This window comes from Pinus tabuliformis, chromosome 5_2 (genome assembly GCF_031772625.1).
Source record: "Pinus tabuliformis cultivar Carrire ecotype Pingquan chromosome 5_2, CPIR1, whole genome shotgun sequence".
NCBI classification, from domain to species: Eukaryota; Viridiplantae; Streptophyta; class Pinopsida; order Pinales; family Pinaceae; genus Pinus; species Pinus tabuliformis.
The window spans coordinates 496,736,574-496,745,259 of record NC_142306.1 but is presented as its reverse complement, the minus strand read 5'-3'; the positions used below and the strand labels follow the sequence as shown (position 1 = coordinate 496,745,259).

General features: G+C 36.0%; 2 pseudogenes; both read right to left on the bottom strand.

The window, feature by feature from the left end:
- Positions 1-965: 965 nt before the first annotated feature.
- LOC149159877 (choline-phosphate cytidylyltransferase 1 pseudogene) lies at positions 966-1,718 on the bottom strand (annotated as a pseudogene).
- Positions 1,719-7,275: 5,557 nt separating this feature from the next.
- Positions 7,276-8,203, bottom strand: LOC149159876 (choline-phosphate cytidylyltransferase 2 pseudogene; annotated as a pseudogene).
- Positions 8,204-8,686: the final 483 nt, after the last annotated feature.

Below are 8,686 nucleotides of genomic sequence, written 5' to 3'. Positions count from 1 at the left end.
AATCTCATATTCTAGAGCATGAACCTATTGGATCTAGACCAATTTAAAGGATTTGAATTGTGCATTAGAAACTTATGGAGGTAGGCTATCAATCACATAAGATGACCTTGTGAATACAGAACCACTGGAGGGACATATCATGACACACAATTTGATATAATATTTCATATCAATAAACCTTCCTAAATTACAAGAACAAACATTCATGCAACAAATCAAATGGCATCAATTTTAAATAAGGAAAAATACTGAAAGGAATTAAATATTATAATTTAATCTTCCACACATTTCCCACATACAAAATGACAATTTAAATGCAAACCAACCTAATCTTGAAATATTCAGAGCAGTGTCGAGCTGGTGTGGCATCCAACCCAGCTAGCTCACACCCTCTACCAACGACCTAGTTCATAGAGAGATTAAAATCATAAAATGCATAAAATGGTTAAACAGAGCATATATTGAAATTCCTTGATTAATCTTTGAAATTGCAGTCTTTACATCGTTCATGAAAGGATCAGACTCTAGCAAACAGGGGGAGTGATCCACAAATGACTATGCTTGTGTAATGCTACATTAGTACTATCTCCTCCCCTCATTCCTAATAGAATCGACCTCTATTTGCTAAAATGTAATTCTAAAATTTATTATTTTGTCTCTCCATCACCACTCTCTAATACAAGATCTTCATATTTATAACAACAATTTCTCCTAATTATCTGGATCGGAGGTTAAACATGCATACAAATTTAGAGTTGCAAATAGATTCTTGGACAAAATAAGAAGTTTGTGTATGTGACCAGATTACCATCAATATGAGGTTCCATACAAATACAACATTCAGTATTCAATATCAAGCCCTCGCCATCGTATCCATGGGCATATCGCATTGCTATTAATCCTCGTGGCTTCCATAAATAATTTGACTGTCATGATGCCAAGCATTTGCCTCATCCTTTTGGGTGTCAGAACTTTTCACCAACACGGTCTTTTTGTTCCTTCCCTTTTTGAAGCACTTTGCTTATGCCCATGTTAACTCTCAATTGCTTTTCCTTCACATGGCTAAATCCAAGGTCCTTCCTTGTGTAACTACGTGCCAAGTTGCACATCACATATTGGTTGTAGTCTTTAAGTATCCGCATTATGATGTCTGACATTGAGATGTCCTCAGTCTGCTTTGTTTCCTTAAATTTTCCCATGTGTTTTACATATTTATACACATCCTTTCTGGCTCCACTTGCATTAACATAGGGAAGCACATCATGAGCTACATAGTCAATTTGATATTTATCAAGGAACTCTGGAGTGATCACCCATGGAGCATCTAGAATAACCTCATCAACCCATCTGCAATGCCAAATAGATTCATAGTGTTTAGCCTCTATCATCCCAATTTTCCCCTTATACATGTGAGTGACTACATCATTACAACAACCAACAAGAAGATAGCTATTGGGAAATTCTTTCTTGGCCTGTTCCAATGCATGCATTTGTCCAAACTGGAACATATCGTAAAGTCCATCTGCGTAGACCCTCACTGGATTTTCTGTCTTTGCATTCTCTGAGGTCTTCAGACATGGATGTGGTTCGAATATCAATGGTGGGGCTAAGATGTTTGTGTCTTTGTAAACGTGCTCCTCTTCGATTTCAAGATCTCTATATATGCATTGTGTTCTGGTGAAGCAATAAGAACAACATTGCACAATCATTGGATCCATGAAACCCAACTCAAAATTGATGTAACATTGGAACAGGAACTGTACACAAGATTGGGGCACTAGGATTTGAATGATGAACACAATCTATGCATTCCTTGACTCCAATGCAGCAACATGAGTGTAGTCCAAGAACTCATTAGAGTGCAGGAAACCATCGTAAAATGGTGCATGAATCCCAATAGAGGAATATGTTGCATGGTACAGGAAGGTGAATGCAGGACCAAGGCCTGTTTGCATTTGTATAAAAACATGATCAACTCATTTTTAAACCTGCAAACACACAAACTATTATTAATCATATTTAAATTATATTAAAACAAGGGAAATAGTAAATACTTGTGACAATAACCATTCAAACTAAACGAAATAATGAGGAATTTCGAGTAAAGGGTGATATAAAGCAAGACAAAATAGGGGCCTAACATCCTCCCATGTTGAACATCATCCATTTCCTCATGGAAGGAAATCAATTGTTGTATTGTCGCTCCCAAAAACATTTATAGGCATTCGTAATGATGTTCTTGCAATTCTGTGTGATCAAAATTCCTTGCGCTAGATAGAGATTGTTGTACAAATAGAGTGTTTGCTAACTCTTTATTTGTTTAGACTGATTTCAAGAAGATCTAACACAAGGGCTATCATAGGAGTACTAAATTGTAGAGATGGTGCTATTACTTGAATAAAATATCCAACTTTTAAAAATTTCCAAAAATATCTCGAAGGCATCCTTGATCAGATGTTTCACTTTAATATCCTCATTGTAAATATGAGTGACATGATTCAAAATTAGACATAATAATACCTTCCCATAGTGACCATCTTACCATTATCCATGTATAACGGAATCTTTTGTTGTCTGGGCATAGTGAATTACGTGCACTAAGGGTCCCACATCCATAAAAAAATTATTCCAAAAAGGTAGAACTCCAAGTCATAACACAAGAAGGATTTTAAAGCCATTCTTAAAGATATATGATAATGAATTCAAGGAAAGACAAAAAAACCAAGTAAGTCATAGTGTAAAATTAACTTTAATACCAAAGGCATGGCCTTGCTGCCAGCAAGCGTCTATAGCCTCGACATGGATGTATTTTAACCCCATGAAATGCTTGTGTCCCACCTATTAGATATAGATTCAGAGTCATTTAAGAGAATTTTCTTTTTCCCTTTTTTAGAAATTAATTGAAGGTCATTGTCCTGGTTTGGTAACTGGCTAACAAAAATGCCATTCACAAGCGCTAACAAGAATGAACAAATCGGCTCGTGATGATACCTCTTGTATTCCATCTTTTTCAGCTGAAATCCATTACCTTGGCTTGGTGACCAGTAGCGGTAATGTCATTCTCCTTAGGGCCCATGATCATAGTAGGTTGTCTCAAAATGAGATCACTTGTCCCTCGATTGATCCGTTTATGTTTTTAGAAAAAAGCTCTGGTTATGATTAACCTCAGATAGGTTACTTAATAGGTGGGGAAGCAAATCTACTCCTTAAGAGTGTAGGATGGTGTGAATTTTTTTTAATTACTACTCTTTACTAGTTGGTTGTGCTACCCTAAAGACTTATTAAAAAAGCATCTCAGATAATGACTAAAAAGATTTCTCAAGTTGGCCATGCCAGGGATCTTATGAAATCTTGGTAGAGTTTTGTAGGCGTCGTCCACCATAGGGCGTTTTTAATCAATCCCTTTGAAGAGGGACTTGAAAAGTTTTTGTGGATCATACTTTGTTAGAATATGAGAAAAGAATTACATGTAACTTATAAAAATACCCTTCACTGACATATTCATCAATAATAAAAGTCACTTTATAAAATACGAGGCATTTAAGTGTGAAGTTCTTCTTACAAGTCTTACCACGAGAGTGCATAATAATAGAAATTTTAAAAATTGTGCTTTTAGGGAATCATAGTCTTGTTATACATATTTATTCATTACTCTCGTATTACCCTACCCTATTTTAAAGACAGAAATATCACCTTTAACTATAGGCTTACTTCCAATATAGCCATGTGCGTAATAGAATGTTGAATATACTCACACTTAGTTTTAAAGAATAAACTTCAAGATGTACGAAAGTATGAGAAACCAGTTGCTTTAATTGACATGGTACCAAGAATTTCCTAATGATGAGGAAATAAGGTGGGCTAATGACTGCTTGAAACTAGGATTCAATGGAATCCACATATTTATGATTCTCCAACTGATGTCGACTTTCCACAGTTTGATAGTCACTCTCCTGGAGGCACAAGGGATCTGGTGAAAGACAAAAGATAAATCCCTCAAGTTCAGGCTCAAATATTTTCATTTCAAATTGACAAGAATGGTTAAGGGAAATTCTAGGTGTTTGAGCTTCAACAACATTTTTAGAACAAGTTCCAATAAAAGATTGCTCCTCTAGTGGTCTTTGAATTATATCTTCCTAGGGTGAATTTTCTGTGCTAATGGGCGAAGTTTCCAAATTCATTCTATTTCCCAACATGGAAGGTGTAACATTTTGTTCAATATGGGAATTAGCGGGAAGAATAGGTGTTTCAAATTGTTGTGCAACATGATGGCTTAAATATGGGTTTAGGATATGGTTTGGGTTAGGGTTTTCTTTAAGGCATGGACTAAGATTTAGATTTGGATTAGGATTAGGCTGTGGGCTAGGGCTAGTTCTAGGTTTTGGATTAGGGTATGGGTTAGGGTGAGGTCTAGAGTATGGATTAGGGTATGGACTAGGATTAGTTTAAGGTTACACATGTAGCTAGGACCATGGAGGAGCATGACTTGGTAATGCATTGGAAAGAAATTATGGTTGTTTTTGATGCTCATCTAATTGAATTTGCATGGGATATTGCCCTAGATAGAAGGATCCAAACCATTCATGAGGGCATGGGGATATCTGGCCCGAGGATGAGGAATAAGGAGAGGGCCACTATGGCCATGAAGTAAGGTATTCATTTGGAGGACTTAAATTTTCCCATGAAATTGCAGGATTATAAACATGTTGAGGAACTTGCTCAGGATAATAAAAAATATTCCAAGTAGCAAATGGTGATGGGTTTTGAGTTATACCTGGTAGTTTATTCGATTCCTTACCTGATTTCCTAGGTACCTTTAGTAACCTTGGTAGTGATGGGAAACGTTCTATTAAATGATCCTCTTCACACATTTTGCAAACATTCCAGCTACTGAGTGGACACTTTCCAAGGAAGTGTTTCTTTCTACAGTTGGTGCAAAAGATAAGCAATGGTTCGTCATTTTTATTTCGTTCCTCCTGTAAATCATCCAATTTTGAAATCAAAGATTTAATATATTATTTTTATGTTCAAGAAAAATATTAAATTTTGTACTTGTTAATTCTTCATTAGATGAGTTGTATGTCTTTGTAGCAACATCAAAAGTCCTCATTGAATGACTCCTCAAAATACCATTTTCCTGTTTTCAACCAGCCAACTGGTACATTTGTTAGCACATGAATAGTGTATGTATATATATATATATATATATATATATATATATATGTAGGAGGGGGTGGGGGGGGGGGTGTTCTTACAACACCATAGAAAATGAAAAACCTTAAAGCAACAAATATATGCAGGAAAGAAATAAATTCAAAGAACATAAAATTGCGAGAGAAACTAGGTGAAGGAAAAATCCAAATGCAACATGCCACCAAGGTCAATCACCTAAGTGCATCCTCGGCAACGGTGCCAAAATGTTGGGTGAAGTATAGGGAATATTAATGTATCAACATTTAATTGTCAATTTGGGAGTTTGTGAACTTCGAGGCACAACACCAGAAGTGCCAAAGAGAGCCTATCGCAACCTGCAAATATAATTATAGTCTAACTTGTGCATTAATCTCAACAAGTTAAATGGAATATTGCACTTCAAAGGAAATTTGAGAAAGAACCAATCCTAAGAACTTGTGCATTAATCTCAACAAGTTAAATGGAATATTGCACTTCAAAGGAAATTTGAGAAAGAACCAATCCTAACAATTGAAATCATTCAGAAAATAAAAGGCAATCCTGCACTATTAGCAATTGTGAAAGGAAATCCTAATTATGGGCATACAGAAGGTAAATCCTAACTGGAAACCAAGCAATTCTTGAAGAACATCAAAAAGGAAGACTGTGAATGCTAGAATAAATTCAAGAGAAATTAAAAACCATTACTCGTGCAAAGAAAAATAACAAGACTGCACTAATTTTGCCGCATCTATCTCTATGTAACAAAAACTCCTTTTCAAGAGATTACAACCTGAAAGCATTGGCAAACCTTGGCAAGTAAATTTACTGTGTAAACAAATATGTGAAATGAATTGATTTAATATAAATTATCTCATCTTATTTGTACCTAAAAATAAATCTTGGGAAGCTGACCAGAAGTCTAAAGGAAACTACAATGGGGAAGAAACATTGTCGATTTCAAACATAATGTAGTTTCCTTTCATCAATGTCGACTCTGCAATACACAGGAATCACAATTTCGAATGACAGAAATGTACATGAGGTATCTAATTCTAAATGATATGAAACCTCTGTAAGCATACCCATTTAATATTTTGATACCTCCAAAACCATAATTACTCAGAAAGAGAGAAACCAATCTCATATTCTGGAGCATAAACCTGTTGGTTCTGGACCAATTTAAAGAATTTGAATTGCGCATTAGAAACTTATGGAGGCAAGGTATCAAATGCATAAGCCGACCTTTTGAATACATAACCACTACAGGGACATAGCATGACACACAATCTGAACTAGTATTCGATATCAAGAAACCTTTATAAATTGCAAGAACACATATTCACGCAATAAATCAAATCACATCAATTTTAAATAAGGAAAGAGACTGAAAAGAATTAAATATTATAATCTCATCTTCCACACATTCCCCACACATCAAATGAAAATTTAAACACAATCAAACCTAATCCCGAAAGATTCAGAGTGGTGTCTTGCTGGTCTCGCGGCTAACCTAGCGAACTCACATCCTCTATCAACGACCTGGTTCACACAAAGATTAAAATCATAAAACGCATAAAATTATTAAATAGAACATGGCTTGGAATTCGTTGATTAATCTTTGAAATGTAGTATTTACATCATGTAGGCAAGGATCAGACTCCAGTAAACAGGGGGAGCAATCCACAGATGACTATGCTTGCGTAATGCTACATTGGGACCGTCTCCTCCCCTCCTTCCTAATAGAATCGACCTCTGTTTGCTAGAATACAGTTCTAAAATTTAATATTTTTTCTCTCCGTCCCCCCTCTACAATACAAGATCTTAATATTTATAACAACAGTTTCTCCCAATTCTCTGGATCAAAGGTTAAACACGCATACAAATTTAGAATCGCGAACAGATTCCTAGACAAAATAAGGATTCTACGTATTTGACTAGATTCTCATCAATATGAGGTTCCATACAAATACAAAATTCAGTATTCAATATCGAGCCCTCGCCATCGTATCCATGGGCATATCATGGTGCTATTAATCTGTGTGCCTTCTAGAAATAATTTGACTACCGTGATGGCACACATTTGCCTCATCCTTTTTGGTGTCAGAACATTTCACCCACACGGTCTTGTTTTTCCTTCTTTTCTTGACGCACTTTGCTTATGCCCATGTTAACTCTCAGTTTCTTTTCCTTCACATAGCTAACTCCAAGGTCCTTCCTTCTGTAACCACGTGCTAGGTTGTGCATCACATATTGGTTGTAGTCTTTAAGTATCTACATTATGATGTTTGACTTTGAGATGCCCTCAGTCCACTTTGTTTCCTTAAATTTTCCTGTGGATTTTACATATTTATACAAATCCTTGCCAGCTCCACTTGCATCAACATTGGGCAGCGCATCATGAGCTACATATTCAATTTGATATTTATCAAGGAAATTTGGAGTGATCACCCATGCAGAATCTGGGATAACCTCATCAACCGATCTATAACGGCGAAGAGATTCATAGCGTTCAACCTCTATCATCATAGTTTCCCCCCTATATAGAATTCAACAAGAAGATATTTATTGGGAAATGCTTTATTGGCCTATTCAAAGGTGTGCACGTGTACAAAATGAAACAGATCGTAAATTCCATCCACATAGACCCTCACTCGATTTTCATTCTCTGCGTTCTCTGAGGGCTTCAGACATGAATGTAGTTCGAATCTCAATGGTGAGGCTGAGACATTTGTATCTACGTAAACGTGCTCCTCTTCAATTTCAACATCTCCATATATGCATTATGTTTTGGTGAAGCAATAAGAATAGCAGTGCACGATCATTGGATCCATGAAACCCAACTGAGAATTGATGTAACACTGGAACAGGAACTATACACAAGATCAAGGTACCCAGATTTGAATGATTAACATATTCTACGCATTCCTTGACTCCAGTGTAGGAACGTGAGTGTAGTCCAAGAACTCTTCAGAGTGCAGGAAGCCATCAGAAAATTGTGTGGGAATCCTGATACAAGAATCTGTTGCATTTTAAAGGAAGGTGAATGCTTGACGAAGGATTGTTAGCATATGTATAAAAACAAGATCAACTCAGTTTTAAACCCAAACACAGAAATTATTATTAATCATGTTTAAATTCTTTTAAAACAAGGGAAATAGTTAATACTTGCGACAATAACCATTCAAGATGAATAAAAGCATGAGGAATTTCGAGTAAAAGGTGATCTAAATCAAGACAAAACATGGGCCTAATAGTAATCCCAGGGGAGTTACTCTCGGAAGAGCAAACAGCTATGAATAAGGGAGCACCATGGATGAGATTAGCATAGATAAAGGTACTATGACAACAATAGTGGAAAGGCTTTATCATTGGTGGAGTTTTAAAGATAGAAATCCCCACTATACAACTAAGCCTAGGAAGGCTACCCCAAAGGTAACATAGTGCATGCAAAAAGTGATGTCCTAGGATAATTAATCAAAAGAAAATCCCAATAGAATTATAGTTGATCTAG